Raw genomic sequence first — 17,919 nt, forward strand, 5'->3', positions numbered from 1 at the left:
TTCACCTTTTATGTAAATGAAGCTTAACAAAAAATCAATTTTGTGATTTTACCAGACAAGTGTCGTCACTCATTATCAGAAACATCTATTTAAAGTTCAGAGAAAGTAAAAATAAAAACTGTCTCTCTTAAAGGGGGGGTTAATTTAAGATTAAATTGTATTGCTGTACTTAAGATTGTGTTCCTATAGGTATACTTCTGCTCATCATGGAAAGTACATACTTTCAAGTTGGCTTGCAATATTTCTATGAAAAGCAATAAAATAAACATCTTAGAAACCAGACATTATAAACACAAGTAATGTATTTCATTTTAGTACTGTTTTCAAAACCAGATAGCAAGTTTTTATCTCCTGCTTTCTATGGTAACAAGAAAACATACATCCAGGTAGACTTCAGATATTGTGTCAGAGGGCTTCCATTTCTATCACTCCTTAATGATGAATGAGGTGGTTCTTCTAAACAAATAAGCACTTCAGAGGGTTACCCTTGACAGGGCTGTTAATCCTGGGAGTCTGCCTTATCGTTGTAGAATTCAAGGGCTGAAGTTGTACAGTATCCCTGTACTGCCTGTCTCTTACGCTGCCGCTCTGGCTGAAAGTTGGGACAGAACTATTTCACATCTTGCATGTAAAGCCATGCTTAGTGCTTCTGTTCTGGTGTGCTCACAGATAGAGGGGCTTATCATCTTAGTAGGCACTGGCCCTCTTAATATAGGGCTGAATTTCTCATTCAGATGGATGTGTTATTGGCCTGCTTTCAGTGGTGTATCGTTTCCTTTGCAGTCTTTCTTCACTAAATGCCATGAATTTTTGACTATAGTACAAAGCGTACCTTGAGCACTACAGAACATTAAGGAAAGTCAGGTCACACTCTCTTGTCACAAATGAATTAAAGATGTGGCCCTTAAGCACAGTAGGACTTCACAAAATGGCAATTTTGAAGAAATGCAGAAAATCTGTCTTATGATTTTGCATACCTGACAGCAGCTATTGTGCTTAATACCACCATTAAAACTATAAAGCCTTTAAAAAGCAACAGGTAATGGTGTTATTCTAGTGATTAAGGGGAGAATCTGGACCCATTTTCACATGATTGAAAACAGTTCTTAAGCATCCTTCCAAATGTCTTTCATCCTTTCTCCACCACCTCCCAAATCCCTTCCAAACCACCTGCCATAGAAATTTGGAACACCACCAGGATCATCTGAAAATAACAAGTGAATATTTTTTTATCTCCATCAGTTTCCTTATCCCTTAGAAGGTTTAGAACAGGCATGTGACTTCAGCTGCTGTTTGAAAATGAAAGCATAATGTGTTTCCAGTTTATAAATTATAAAATATTCAAAAGCACAGACTAAGGAATTGGTTACACTGCTTGATATCTAGAGCTGTTTGTTCCTTTTATCTCCCTCCTACTCCCTCCCTCCTTTCCTTCTTAAGGATAGAATGCAAAGAAAATGTAAATTTTGATGCCTTGGGCCTTGGAAAGATAGGAAGGAAAAAGATAATGCCAAAAAATAAATAAGGGAAATGGGGTGAATAGAGGGTCTCTTTTGATGTAACACCAGTAGTTCCATTCACTAGTTTCATTCCTTGTCTGTCAGAAAGATCCCTAATGCAAAGTATTAGCTTTGTAAAGGCTTTTGTGAACAGTAGGAACAAAACCAGGCATTTATACTGTACTCACTTTCATTCTAGTCTCCCAAAGTTCAGCATAAATATTAATTGTCATCGAAGCCATGTGAGATAGATATTTTAACACCCACTTTACAAATAGGGTACTGTGAGGTCCAAATAGTTAAGAAGTCCAAGGAAGCAGGAGAGCATTCCAGGAATACTGAACAGAAAACGAATGTTTGGGTCTGATCTTCAGAAGCTGTTTTCTTTAGGGGCAGGGAAAGCCTTGCACTCATAGCTGATAGAAAATACTCATACCATCACCCTCGGCTGCCTGCACTGAAAAAGACAAATTCTGTTAGATGTAAAAGGTGAAATCCTCACTGAAGTGATGAGTAACTCCCTGACTTAAGCAGAGCTGAGCTTTTCTTTGCATGCTTATTTCTGCTTAGTATGTAGTTTGTCAAAGTAAAAAAGCAGACTTAGGTTGTAGTTTATTTTCATGGGTCTAATAGTGGCAAAGCCACTCTGAAAAGTTCTCTGTCCTTCTTTACTCTAGCTTCATAATCCCGCATCACAGTTTGTGCCCTCCTCAGCTGTGCTGAGGTGACTGTCTGGAGAGCCAGGCTATATAGCAGGCCACTGAAACGATCCTGATTATGTTTTAAATCCTTGGGCTTTTTGAGGTGAGATGAAGGGAGAGGAAGATTTAGTTGGGAGTGTTTTGGTTTTTCTAAACCTAGATAATTTTACTAATCCGGATTATAGCAGATTCATCAGACAGTTGCAGCAAGTGTTAGAGGTAGGGGTAAACTGACCTGGAGTGGTATTGCTGCCTGGGGAAGTATGTTTAAAAATGCCCTGAGAATCAAAAGCATTTGGTTGTTTCTGTATTGCCAGTTCACAGCAAGCCTATGTATTTGTATAGGTCCTAGCACAATGAAAGCTTGATGCTGATTCATGTGTGAAAACTTCCCTTATAAGCCTTTATTAATACTTTTTTTTTTAATGGATTAATGGCATAAAGGTGTTAGCTTTTAGAATTTGCTCTATCTGCTGTCAATGACAAAAAAATTATGTGAAGAAACAGGTATTTAAGAGACTCTTTCTCCATAAACCCTTGTGCAATGGGGGACATGTTACTTCTTTCTGGTCTTGAAGAAAGGTGACCTACAGTTTTGAGTATACTATGCTAAACCTTGTTTTCTGTGTCATATCTCAGCTGGCTTTATAGCCCTTTATCTTTTAGCTAAGCAAATGCTTGAATATTTGCCATATCCCTGACATGATGTTTCTAAAAGCTATAAATCAAAAGAAAAACTGCAAATTAGACTCAAAGTAGTTTTTGCTGATGAGAATTCTATTTGCTTTCAACAGATACGTACCAATAGAGAGGCAAATACACCTCTCTTAATTACTCTTATTTTGTCTTCATGTATCTATTGATTAGGACATTTATCTAAAGAATAAACAACAGCATCTTGGACAGTGTTATCAAATGTGATGTAATCATGGCATACAGAGATTTAGTTTTATGTTTTCCTAACTTTGTTATCTAGCAAACCACATCATTTTCTGTTTAATTCTAGTCTTAACTCTGCAATAATTAACATTCTTTATTTTATAATAGGTAAGATGTAACTTATTTTGATCTATTTAGCTTTTATATGTAATTGATTGGGGCAAATGATGCTACTTAACTGGCATTTAGTGATTTGGAACCTGTGGGAAAGCATTATATTGACTGAATTTTATTATAGGATGAGTATATAAAATTGATTTTGAGTGATATGAGGTTCATGCTCTCCATATAGCACTTTTTATTATAAATGCCTGTTAGTGCTTGTTTACATTTTTTTCCATCAACCAGGCAGAAAATGCATTCTTTTTCTCTTTTGTATTTTACAAAACCAAAGGTTTGACCTGTAGTTAGAGTAGGCAGAACGCTAAACCGTCGCACGTCTGGTCTTTGAAAGCCCCAGGGTCTGCTACAGCTCCTATTGAAATCACTGGGAGTTTTGCCATAGATTTCAATAGGACTGGGAGGAGAGCCTATGTTTATTGTTAACTGAGATATACTGAAGCTCTGTTCACAGTGAATTAGAATGATGGGTCTGAATTGTTTCAGAGGTTTATTATGTGCAGGCTGCAATTCCAGAGAACCTCTGTTTACAGGAGGAAAAAAATTCTGCATTCCTTGTACTGTCAGAATTTCCACTGAAGTCAATGAAATCTTTGCCTGAGTAAGGATAAACACTTGCAACCAAAGTAAATGATTTAGTGAAAAACAAGCAAATTACTGAAGTGCCTGTTGGCTGTGTTCCTGTATTTTCTGTCATTTAGATTTGAAGAGTTATCAAATACTAGTAGGTTTCAGTTACTTATGTCCACTTACTGATGGTCACTTTACAGCGACTACACACTACTGCCTTTCTTACAAGGAGCGTTTATGTGAAAAGAAAGAGCAGGAGCTCTTTACCTGGATTCTCAGACAAATTCTGATTGATTAAAAAGATACTGTCATGCCCTCTCTTCATTTCTTGTTGCTTTCTGCTGAGAACCTGATGGTTGTACAAGATCCACAATGTACTTGCGAATTTGTGCATGCCAGGGATCCAAGCTTCTGAACAGTGAGGACTTCAGGGAATTTTTTTTCACTTCGAACACCCAAGCTAAGTCAGCCATAGCCTGGTCCCAAGCACTTTTCATGTATAAACATGCTGAACCCTTGATGTCTGAATAGTTATATCACCACAAATTAACTTCTCAATGCTCTTCCAGGATTAGTACTTCGTGACGCGTGCTGAGTACTGCAAAAAACTGGAGTGCCACAAATTGCCGATCAAAATTTGAGGGTTTGTGAGTAATTTTCTACTGAAACAGAAAATAAAAATAGGTGCCTTAAATGAAGCAGAGTAGAATTAGAGATTAGTCTGTCTTCCCTACTAACTCTAAATCTTCAGAGGAAGTATAATATCTCAATTTGCCCCATACATGTATGCAATAGAGTTTTGAGTACCTTCTTGGTCAGGGGCTTTAGCAGCACTGATCCCTCTATGCCTTCACTGTGCAATGGGAGCCAGTCAAATTCTGCAGCAATAGTAGTACAGTAGGGACCTCCACAGGAGGTGAGGAGTGGGGTGGAATTACTCCCATGTGTTTCGGACTGTTTCTCAAGCTCACTGGTCTGATGTAAAAGAGAAATGACGATCCTAAGATACATGTTAACCCTGGATTTGAAGGCAAAAGAAAATGCTTAGAATTTGCAGAGAAGAGCTGTTTAAAAAAAAAATAACAAACCCGAAAAAGTAATTTCAAATTGGAGGTGATGAACTGCACACTGAGAATAAGAGATGCTAAGAAAACAAAAGACTTAATTTGAAATACATTAATTTTTCCACAGTCTGTATTATTCTCTGTCAAATATACTGGGAACACAAATCTGCATCTGCATTGATTGGATGAATTTCAAAGACCTTTTACCTGCTCTCTGTTTGTGTTGCCTCATATCTTTATGACATGGAATGAACTGCTTGGCGCCACGTTGCTGTTATCCATTAACCATTCCTGTTTTCCTAATCATCTTAGACTCCATCTTTCTCTGTCCTATCTGTTATTGTCTTCTGCAAAGAGATGTGATGTTCCTGTAGCCTGTTCTGGTTTGCATGACATGATTTGTGTTTCTGCCTATAAGGGTTTCTCTGCTGAACCCTGTACATTATCTTCCCCCAGCCCCCCCTCCTCTGTAACCAGGAGAAGAGGGTCATACATCTGTAAAATGACAGCACTTATGAAAAATGGGAGTTTGGTACACATGGCTCTCATCAGATTCAGACTCGTCTTCCATGCCACAGACACTACTTGTTTCCTTGCAATGCAGACTGTAGCTGGAAACACAGGAAACACCTAATAAATTGCTTGACCTATCAAATTAACAAGTCATCAAGAAACTATTTTGGTAATCAATGAGCAAAGCAGAATTGTTTGCTTTCTGGCCAAGCAAGAAGAATGCATGGAGATGGAGCAATTTCTTTTCTTCATCTCTCTTCTATAAACAGCATTTAGCTGGATTGTAAGTTTGCTGCAATACAGGGGAAAATGTGAAGAATCTATTTTTAGAATTAGAAGAACTCTTAGACCTTAGAGGCATGCATTGGCCTAAGTTTATGGCTGAGTACAGAACTCAAAGAAACTCAGATACACTCAGATATATGACATCGTAATTATGTCATCGCTATTTCTGGTGAAGGTGGTTTTAGTGATGATTATAATAAATACATAACAGAAATTAAATTTTCTGTTTTTAAGCATGATACGAGTTAAAGTAAGTCTCAGTGTAGTCCCTACTCCTGCAGCCTAGCAGTAAAACTACAAAGTGTAAAATTTTCAGCCTTCATCTAAAGCACCTAATTAAAATTGAAGTGAGTAATTAACAATAAATGAAGAAGCAGATGTTTTCTTCTTCCACCTGATGTGGCCTGAGATGCAGAAATAGGCTGGCTTTTACTTCTGGTTAGAAAAGGTAGATGCTTGGAGCTGCTGAAAATTAAGTTATGGTGATGGTTGCGAAGGCAACTGCCAAGGATAGTCAGAGCATTTACTGCCCAGTTGGCCTAGTGCAGCGAAGACCTGTTCCTGTGAAATGAGAACAGTGTATAAAAAAACATGAGACAGACTGGAAACTTGTGATTGTTTAAGTTATACCTGTAACTGACAAGGATGTTCTGCCCAGTGAAGCTTGTATAGACGGCAACATGCCAAAGCAGGTGTCATTTATGTTGTGAGCTTAATAGCAGACATCTGCTTGAGTACTCTGTCAAATTATGGTCTCAAAGATAATTAAATTATTTGGAAATGTATAGAACACCAGTAATCTTGCTACCACTGTGACATCTCCCTGCCTTTCTTGGGCATTTCTGTGGTGCTGAACTTCCTGTTTTAATAGCAGACCTTTAGCAAGTCTCCATCACATTTGTGGAGGCCCCTGGAAGATTATACATCATTCCAACTGAGCATTTACTTCAAGCATAATTTGTTTTTCTTTATTAAATACAAAGTCACAAAATTGAAATCCTGATAGTATGAAATGGAGCTCTGTAGATTATCAGAGTATTATCTAGGAATATAATTTTCTCTCTATTGCCCTTCTGACAATGAGAAGATGGAAAGATTGCTATTGAGGGGTAAATGGAATAATGCAGGAATCCTTCTGACAAAATTATAAATACACATCGTTGTAGAAATCTGTGATATGCCTGTTGCAAATTCTTCTTATTTATTAAAAAAAAGTTTGCTTTGAAATTATGTGTACTTTTTTCTATCTAAACTCAGTTCGTTGTCTGTAGTCCCAGTTCAGTAAGATGTTTAAGCATATGGACTTCAGTACCCTTTCCTATGTTTTAAATCTGTTTTAAATAATTGTGGGGAAGTTTTATTGTTATACTGTGGTGAAGGGATGAGGGGTGGAGGGTATGTAAATTGTCCACCTCTGTCAGTATTGTGATGACTTTGGTGTGCAGAATTCTTTTTGTTGATGTAAGTGAGGTTTGTGAAGACTGTGCGATGAATATGTATTTTAATGATAATTTTTAGGCATGCACATAAGTACTTCCTTAATGCCAAAAACAGATCATAGGGTCCCTGTTCCTCTGTCTTTATGTAAATCGTGGTCAAACAGAAGAAATTATACCTCATGCGGTTATTATAATAATTAAAATTGGCCAAAATTAGGATTGTGAAACTTGGCACTAAGTTCCAGATGGGGTAAGAACATGGTTACACTGATGGTCGTTTACAACTGTCTAAACAGTTGGCATCATCCCGCATGTGCTGAGCAATGTCTCCAATCTGTGTGTTTTCCCCATTAATGTGAATTCTAGATTAGAATACTTATTGTTTGCCAGTACTTCTGCCTTTTCTTTACATGAAAAGTGTGAGAATTTAAAGCAGAATGCTTAAAAAAAAAAACCAACAAAACACCCCACCCACCCCAATTTCATCCTCAAGGCAAAATGTCTAGTATATCAGAAATTAGCCATGTTACATATTGCAGTAGCATAAACTTGGATTTAATCAGGGAGGACTTAAAAATTGTACTGTTGCAGGACATGCAAAGAGACAAAATTTCTGGGTATTAAGCAATGAATTATTTACTTTTTAAGAGGAAGAAGCGGTGAATAAAATGGAACTAATTGGCTAACTATAGCATTTAATTAACTTTTTAAATAAGAACAGCTTTTGTGAGTAAGCACTGAGTTATGGTAATTAAGTGTCTATTTTCCAAAAAATCCCAACCAGAAATTGTATCTGATGCACATAAAGATACAAGAAAGGACACTAATTGCTGGAATATTTGTTGAAGGCAGCATACCTTCATGTAAGATGAATTAATAAATTTTAAAAATACTTGCATCACAGAAATGCTAAAAGATGCTTGCCTCCATCCTCAAACCCTGACTGAAAGACAACACAAATCTTGTGGTATCAGATCACATGCTATGAGGTAATCAAGACTTGATTTTCATCTTTTAACTGTTACTGTTTAATAGAATAAAATCACTTTTTTTCCTTTTTTAAATCCACAGAAAGATTGAGATATAATTAGTGTTTTCCTTAAAAAAAGCAGAAACCTAAATACTTCCTATAATTGCACTCTGTATCCTTCCTTAGTTTAGAATTTTTCCTAGCAGGTTCTGTCTGTAACAGTAGTAGTAGTTTGTTTATTCATAATTTTACATTTCAGAAAGACAAATGGCTGTAGATGAACAGCATCTTCCAATTTCGTCAAGAAAAACTTCTTTCATATGTCAAGACATTCAGTTTGCAACATTAAAAGTCCAGGTTAACCATATAAACAGCTGATAGGAGAGCAATGAAAATGTTCATTTGAGCTTAGTTTTATTTAATTGTAACTGTAATAGTCAGTTGTTTTGCTTTTTGCATTATGTCATCATTTTGCTAAGTTTAATGCTCCTTGGTATGGGACTGTTCAGTTCATGGTAGTTACGGATTTCTCAAGTCAACTCCTGGTTTAACAGATGTTTGTTTTTAAAGAGTTCCTTAGCGGTATAAATTATAGTAGACTAAATTGCTCATTTAAAGGCATGACAAAGTGACTCTCAGAGCGTGCTCTGGTATGTGAAGCAAGCCAGTAAGTGCAAAAAGCAGCACATGGGCGTCCATGAAAAAGTCCTCTTTCCTATGTTTTAGAAAGGGACTCTGTCATACAAAAGTTATGCCTCCTGCTAAAGTAGTTGAACCAGCTGCATCCCATGTGCTGAAAACACTCTTATCTCTTATTTCTCTTGTTCAATTATTGTGTCTATAAATTGCAGTGGGCCACCTGTGCAATGCACTCATCCAGAATAGCCCCAGAGGAAGCATTAACATATTAAGGCTCATAAAGCACAAATCCTTAAACGTAAAAACTGACACTTTCATCCTACTCTAGCCTACATCTATATAGACATTAAAACAGAAAGGAATAAAGAATATTTTACTATGCAATTTGAAGGCCCTGCTCTCCTCTTGCAGAGGTCAGCAGCAAAACTCCTCTTGATTTTTAGTTGGGAACAGGATCAAGCTTATAAAAAGCATGAATTCTAGTTACATATTTTAGAAACTTATTCTGACTTCTGCCATCTATCAAGTTTGATGCACCTATTAAAAAAAAAAAGAAAGGAAGACTTCTGTTCTTGACATTAACTGTATTTTTGTTATTCCCAATCTAAAAGAATTAAATCAGATCTCTCTGGGAAAGGGGCCTGTGGGTTTGGACTGGCCAGAGGAAAATCTCCAAGTTAACAAAGATGCTTCTTCCAGCTCTAATACTCCCTCTTTAGAAAGGTTTAAGAATGATTATTCTTTTCTTGAAATGTCAAGGATAAACCAACAAATGCTGAGACTGTTTTTTCAACCTCTGGGCAGAGCCACTGGCGAAAGTGAAGGTAAAGACGGCAGTTTTCCAGTTACTGCAATCTGCAGCACAGGTAACTTTCAACAGGGCCAGATCAAGGTGAGACCAGCCATTTTCAACCAACTTGAGCAATTCTTGAGCAACATTCTTAACAAAAGAAGCTCTCTGGAGAAGCAACCGTCCTGCATAAGTGTCCAAAAGCATCTCTCTCTGGTTTTTTCTCTCCTTATACATTTATCTCCAGTACACACATAGTACCATTGATCAGTAAATAACAGCAATAATTGTATTATGAAGACTGCATTTCTGTGTTCTTGGCATAGATTGGTAAGGTACTTTTCTGCTCCGCTCCATTCCCATCTCTAAATTTATGTATGCTTTCACTTAAGCTTTGCTCCAGGCCAATGTATGGTTGTATATTCTTAAGAACCTTTTATGAGAAGTATGCTACCACATGAAACAGTGTTGTGCTTTGAAGGAAATGGGTTTGGATATAGAAGCTGCAGAACACGACTGTGTTTACAGAAGGAAGAAAATCAAGGCAAGTGTCTCAGAAAATCAGCAAAGAACTGGGTAATGCAGATCTTCAGAAATAAAAGAAGACTCAAGGCAGATTCCTAATGCTAATAGCAAATAGTGGGTTTTTTGGAGCTGACCATAAGGATTGCATACCTAAGAATGCATACCCACCTTAATCTCAGTGTAGGATTCTGCCTAAACCAGTCGCACATCACTGACCTCAGAGCTGTCATTCTTTCAAAATGACATCTTTCCCTGACAGTATATTCACATTTCCATATCTTGTACATTTGATGTGTATTGAAATGGCTGTCTGTTTGCCTCAGCCCTGCATAAACAACACTGTCCTTCATTACCTTGTTGTTTAACTGTTTGGTTCTCTTTCTTTTTTTACTAATTCCCTAGCTCCGACTCTTAAGACAGTTTGTACCACATCCCCACATTGCAGACCTTTTCCTCTCTGCAGCACAGTTAGACCCCTGACCTTCTATTCCCCAAAGCTAAAGAAATGCCAAATTGCCGCCAGCACTTCATTATGTTTATATATTGGTCCTATGAGACTTGAATTTTCTCTGGCTATCCACATCCTTCTTTTTATTTCCTGTTTACTAGCATCTTACAACTTTCTGTGATATCTAGTGCTCTTGGAATAGGATTTTTTTTTTTATCAGGTAAGATTATTTGCACTTAGTGATTTTCTCTTTTCTCCAAAATTGTATCTTGAATATTAACCAGTGTGAATTAGTGACTATTACAAAACCTAAGGAGAAAGAAAGTAAAAATCCAATAGTCTTAAGCATAGTACAAGATTTCATGTTCCTGGATCAAGATCCAGCATATGTGTGCTCAATATTACTCATATGAGTAGACTCTGTCTTCAGTGCATTAGTGAACCCTTACTTTTCAAGTGCACTCTTGCAAAAGCTTCCATGTTAAACCTTCCTAATTGCAGACAGAAAACTGTCCACAAATGAATACATTTTCCCTGAAGAAGAGAGGTCGGTGAAAGTCATTCAGTAAAGGATTCAAAGCACATTTTATCAACTTTAATACATATTGTTACATCTTCTGCTAAATCAAGTCTACATGAGCAATTATTGTGGCTGTGAAGCATGTGAGATTACCTGTGTGCCGTAATCATGATCTTTATCCTTAACTCTGCCCTGAGAACAAAAAAAAAATCCTTTGTTATCCTCCTAATATATCAGTCCCTATGCTTGCTTCATGGTGTAAAAAAGGTGGCCTCAACTATTAATGTTAGCAGGAATTCTGTCATTCATTCACTGAATCCAACACTGTTTTAAGATAGCATTACTCTAGCATCCGAGAGGAAATGCTTCTGTAGGTTAGCTTCTAAGATCCTGCTCAGATCCATTTTTCTGTTGTCATTCTAGCTTCTGCTCTCAGTATTCACCCTTCCATATATTCCCAACAGATTCTGGTAGCAGGCTTTGGTAGCTTTTTTCACTGCTCAGTTCCTGTTTCAATTTTTCACCTAGTTAAGAAAAGCATATATTATCAAGCAAGGTTGACCATCTTTATGCAAGATATGCTGCAGTTCAAATGCCATTTTTTGGGCACAAAACTGTGCAATATCCTGTGACCCTTACTAGAATGCAAGGTCAAGCTAAAATTACCATAATGGTCACCTCTGGGCTTAAAATCTATTAGTCTATTTTCATTATTTGTAACTGCATGAGATCAGAGGTATGTGAGCAGATATGGCAGTAGAATAATAACATCCTGATAGCTCATGTCTATAGGCATCTTGAACCAGTGGGTAGTTCAGCCTTGACCTGCCTCGGAGGTAAGAGTGGTCAACATGCAGAGACTGTTCTTGATGGAGAGCTCTTCAGCAGAAGGATTTTCCCACTGGTACACACTGATTCTTTACTACTTTCTTTTAAAATTCAGCCTATTTTTCATGGCTTATTCATAACTGTAAGAGTGTGCACAGGCCTTGGTGGCTTATAAGCTCTACAGATAGGGTTTGAAATTACCAGTACAGAGTGATCAGTGAGAATGTGCACCTCTCTGGGGCTTTCCTCTGTGTTGAGTCAGTAGTTGTTAATTTGTAATATAGCAAAAACCCAGTTTGAGACTCTGAAGTTCTCTGAAATTAGGTTTGAAAGACAACTCCTGCCTTCCTTTGGCTATAAAAAGTTTAGAATTTGCCTATTAATATCTTGATCGTTTTTCAAGAATCTGTTGCTTAGCTGAGCAGAGCTGCCTTTCTCCTTGAGCAGATACCACACATCATTTGCAAAACATTTGTAGTTATCACGATCAGACTTGGAAATGTCTGATTATTCTAAACCTAGCATCATTTTTTAATGGAGACTTAGAACTCAAAACAGGCTGAAAATTATCAACACTCTCAATGTATTGCATGGAAATTGCTGTGGAACTACTAACAGAAAGATTACAGTCCAGTTCCATGAGATCCTCCTTAGGCAGCTGCAGATGGAAAGGAAAGGTTTGGCACATGGCAGAAAGATGTGTGGTATGAATAGATGCATTTTTAAGGGGAAAGGTGCGAAAAGTATTTGTCTCTGTTTTATAGCAAAAATATCCCAGAGAAACAGTAAGCTATATTCTAATTTCTGGCATTTGTTCTATTCATGAAATCTGCTTTTTTTGTCTTTTCTGGGAATAAATAATACCAGAGGATGGGTGGAGAATATCTAAGTGACCTTCTTGATGATTGCATCTTAACTGCAACTCCTTTTAAGCAAGCAGTTGCCCTATTTGTCTTAATTTCTTCTCTTCCCATAGTTTGGCAATGGTGTAATGGGAAACGTCAAACTTTTTGTGTAGACTTGTGTAGACATTTTTTTGTTGGTAACTCCTAAAGAAGTGTTTATGTGAATGAAAGCAGCTCCCCTCCTCTTTCCCTAGCCTACAGAAATGGGGAAAACAGGTAATGTGCTGTCAAAAATGGGGCCAGTTCAGTGGCTCCACCTGCCACTCTGTTTTATAGCTTAGCGTCTCAAAGGCAGTCACTTTTTTCCCAGTATTGCCAGTCGTGACAGGACTGCGTGTTTTAAGTCAGCTGCATGTTTCCCTCATCCCAGGAAAGGGGAGCGCTGTGGGCAGTCATTCCTCAGTACAGTTATCCACTGATAGAGAGCAATGAAGCCACATGGCAAGCCTAAGCCATTTGGGCAGCTGACTTCTGCTCACCGCTCTGGAATGGTACCGCGCAGTCCGCAGCACAGAGCAAAGATAACCATCTCATATAAAAAGCAATAATAAACGGAGGACAGAGTTTCATGAAAGAAGCGATGACCAGTTATAGAGGGCAATGCCAAACGGAGGTAATGCTGTGAGTACACAGCACACCAAATGTGCCTGCTGACCCTCTTTCAGCAGCCCGTGAGTACCTGTTTAAGCCACGCGCATGCTGCTCACAGCCTTTTCTCTGCAGCGGCAGGTGTTTGGAAGGACAGTGAGGAGACAAACAAACGAGCAATACAAATACACGTGTCCTTGTCCTCCTGATAACAGAACACTATGTGGGTATCGAAAACATACACAAGCCACCGGTAGCTTGTATGTTAAATCAGAAAGGGTAATGACAAAATCCTGACAAAATGAAAACCTAGAGGTGTCATTCTGAATTTACTTATAGAAGGAACTTCACTGAAAATTGTAAAATAACACTGCTATAAGATACTGTAAGATAAGGTTCGTCCTTAGGTTTTGACTCTGAAGATACCTCTGGTTTCCCCCTTTTGTGCAAGAGATGCTGGCTGATGTAATGAGAGGACATTGATTATAATCAATGGCTTGATTATAATATCCTGGAATTGCTGTATCCTTTGAAAGATTGCCGACACTGCACAGTGGGATTTGTATGCAAATGTCATTATAATTTTCTGTCAGAATGGTGTTATATTGTGCTTACCAAAAAATAAGGTAATTGGTGATTGGAATCTGGTCCCAGTGAATCTTTATACTACAAAACTGGCCTCAAGAATTCATTGAAATTATGTTCACCAGTCTTTGAAGAAATCTGGGGCAGATACAAATAGAAATAAAGCCAATTCCACTCACCCAACCAGTCCAGTGCACTCTGCACATGTATTTCAAATGTTGGGCATTTGAAACCCGGATATAGTTCTAAAATTTATATGTAAGACTTCAGTCTGACCTCAAAAGACCTTGAGTGAAGAATTTTGAGAGTTGGGGGTTTATTTTGATATAAAAGTAAAATGGAGCAATCTCAACCTAATTCACTCCAAATATAGTCTTTCTACTTCAGTGAAATTACAAACTGGATATAAAGTCAAACCAGGATGAGGGCAAGAGATTTTTGGATTGGTACAAGTGGAAACTCAGTTGCAAAAGACTCATAGCCAAGTCAAACATTTCAGAACAAGTAGAAGGACTGAACTCTGAGTAGTTTGTGAGATACATACTGAGATACAGTAGCTGCCTACATGGTAATGAAGAGGTATGTTCATTTAATATCACCGCTTAAATCCAGGTTCAGATTTTTAGTACTCACAAGCCTTTGGGGTTATCTAGAGCTTGGGCTATGACTTGACCCCACTTAATGCATTTCAGAGTTTTTCCAGTGGATTTTTCTGTATGCTATTTTAATAGGTTTATAATCCCAATCTTCCTTAGACCTGAGAGATGTTTTTCTTTGGTAAATAATACACAATGCATATCGTTTATTTGTCCAATAATTATTGCCACTTTCTACTTTTTAGTGTATTTCAGCTGGCACTGAATTGGTCAGTCTCCCTGCCCTGGGATACAACCATGGGATAGCAAGGAGATTGTCCCTGGGAAGATTAAAGAAAATAGCAACATTTCTTCATAAGTCACTATAAACACTGAGCTGTCCCCCTGTGACCTCTAGCTGCTCTTAGTCACACATGTGCATGGAGATGAAGTTCGAGACAGAAATCCTCTTTTGTAGCAGAGTGCACCTGCCATTTCCATCATGCAGCAGCAGCAGCTCTGCAGCAAGCAGTAAATCTGTCAGTGGGATCAAGTAGTGGATGGCACCAGTGGTTTCACATCCAGCTATTTTAAGTCAAGCAGCTGAGTGATTTTTTTTTTTTTCCCTCTGAGTTGACATAATGCTATGCTAAGAAAACAAATTCCTTTAGTATTCCTCTTGTTCTGTCCAGCCCCCAGTAGGCTTCACATTTTAATTCTTTCCATTTGGGATTCCCAGGTTTTATAAAATCAGATTTTTAAAAACACATTTCCTGTTTCCCAGCACAATGCCCAAGAAGTAGATGCCCATTCAACTTCTTTTTTTCAAACACCTCTTGGTTACTGAAGGCTGGCATAGAAACCAGTGAGTTTAAATGCAGTTCACTTAGTAGACGTATAAAATACCAGTATTTCAGAGAATCCAAAGAACTCCAAGCCAGAGACAAGACAAGTCCAGATCCAGTGAGGAATCTCAGAAACACAAGCCTTAAGTGATCTCCATCAGACTCCAGGGGCCTCTTTCACTCATCTAAAATCTGCCCAGCTATGGCACCAGTCTTAAAGCTTGCAACATCTGATTTTAAGGAACAAAAGCAAAACACAGAAAAACCTGAGAAAAGCATGTCTAAATGATAATAAGTGATAATCACATCAAGATACAAAATTACCACAGTTTCAAGCCAGAAATTGTGAATCTGAACTGCATAATCACACAAACATGCTTTCATGCAGATAGCATGATAAAAAGGCAGGCCTTAATAGAGTCATTTTGTAGATGTTTTTCAAAATACATTATTTATTTTGGAAAAAAAAAAAGAAAACATGTCGATTTAATTTAGTGACTTTTCTACTGTGATTCTTCTCTGCTTCCATTTCTCCAAGAGACATCACATCTCGGCTCCCTTATGCAACTACAAATATAATTTGCTTTTTTTAAAAAATGTTAAAAGGTAAACCTGATAAATACAGCTTCTATATTAGCATTAAAAATAACCTAACTTATATTTACACAGAGTCATAAGCATTTCTCATTTACACAGGAATAAGTGTGATTTATATTCATTACTGCAAGACTTTAAATTGTGAGAATAGTAAAGATGTTGGCTAAATGGACTTTCTCTTTGTATGAAAGGATAATGTAGTATTTGCATCCTCATCAGTTCTTAGCTAACCAGAGCTTCAGATGATACCTGCTGAATGGCTGCCCTAGTTAAATGAGTACCTGTCCACTAGGCACTGAGTTCATCTTTCTTAATCAGAATGGTCCCACTGGGAGTGTAGAGTCACTAGGAAATCTGCAGATAGGAGGGGAAAAGAACCCACAGATTGTTCAATTTTTCCCATAAATGTGAGTTAAGATAGAAACTAAACGATATAGCAGGTCTATTGAAAGTATTTAAACATATTTACTGCTCTAAGCAAAGAAAGCTCCCTGCCAAGGAAAGAATAACAGAAAGAGTAAAGGACCAGTTTAAGAATAAACAAATTTGCTCAGTGTTTTTCAGCTTATATTTCATACTTACTGCTTGTGATATCTCTTTACACTGCATTCAGAGAGCTCTGATGGAGATACCTAAGGTCTCATTGAGGTGGTTTAAACTCTTTTTTCAAACCTGTTCTGGCTTTTGGCTGGAGAAAGCAATATGTCTAGAAACAGATTAAATGAAACTGTTTAGGAGAAGGTATTATTTTGTTGATAACCTCTGATATGGTAGCAATCCAAAATTAGCTATGTTTTAAATACCAAGTGTCTCATTCTTCAGTCATAGAAAACATTACAAAGTCTGTATTTCATGGAGTTGCACTGACTCCTACACAGGAACAGAGAAGATTTGGGCTGCTTAAATTTGTATTCTTGCTTTTTAGACAGGAGGAGAAAGTATGTTAAGGGTGTTGAAAACAGTGATCACTGTAGATACAAGAAACTTTTCCAGTCCTTTCTTTCATGATATCAGAGTAAAGGAGCTTCCCTAGAATCAGAAGGCAGCAAATTTAGAGCCAGTAAAGCTTTTTTTTTTTCCTAATTCAAGACTATAATTAACCTATGAAATTCCTTTCCACAAGGCAGAAGGGTTGTGAAAGAAAGTGAATAATTATTTGCATTAAAAAATACTTATGTCTACAATAGTAAAGGTTTTTAAAAGACAAAGGGAAAAAAGAGAGAAAGCAAGAATTTAGACATAGTTAACCTACTTGCAGAGGGTATGGGGCAATTTTCTACGGCAGAGGCTTATCTGTGACCACCAGTTTGTCCTTCCTTAGAAAGAGCTGGTATTGACCACTGCTGAGGGTAAGGCTCTGGGCAGAATGGACTGCTGCTCTGATTCAGAATGGGAACTTCTATGTTGTGTCCCACACACCTCATCATTTTCTACAAAGGCTTGGGGGGGGGGAAGTAAAACCTGTAGGAGCTGGATTGTCTCTGCTTTTGGCCTCAAGTTTGGATTTACAAAAGCTTTTCCATTGAATTCCTCAGAAATTTGTTTTAACTGGGAACAGGGTTTGACACCACTTGATGCTGAAGTTTTTAAGAATTACGTTTTTGCAACATAATTTGCAAGCTGAACTGTGGCAAAATGCAGTGCTATGTCCAGGCTTTGAATTCCTAAAGTTCTTTCTGTGATCTGATTGGAAATATCTCAGTTTAGCTGAGTGAAAAACAGTGAAAAGTCCCTGGCAAGCTTCAAAGACAGGCTATTCATGGCCCCCACAGAAAGTCATGTAGAATCTGCCTGTTTTATATAGGCAGTAAGTCTTCCTCCTGGTCTTCAGCAGGACTGAAGAAGAGAAATTTGAGGAATATTAGCAGGCCTGTCTCTAAAGACACTGAATATAAAATCAGGAGGTTTAAAAAGCCTGAGTGTCACAACTGTTGGTAAAAGTGTGAGGAAATAAGGCGAGAGGTGAACTCCTAT

Source organism: Gymnogyps californianus, chromosome 4 (assembly GCF_018139145.2).
Source record: "Gymnogyps californianus isolate 813 chromosome 4, ASM1813914v2, whole genome shotgun sequence".
Classification (NCBI taxonomy): domain Eukaryota; kingdom Metazoa; phylum Chordata; class Aves; order Accipitriformes; family Cathartidae; genus Gymnogyps; species Gymnogyps californianus.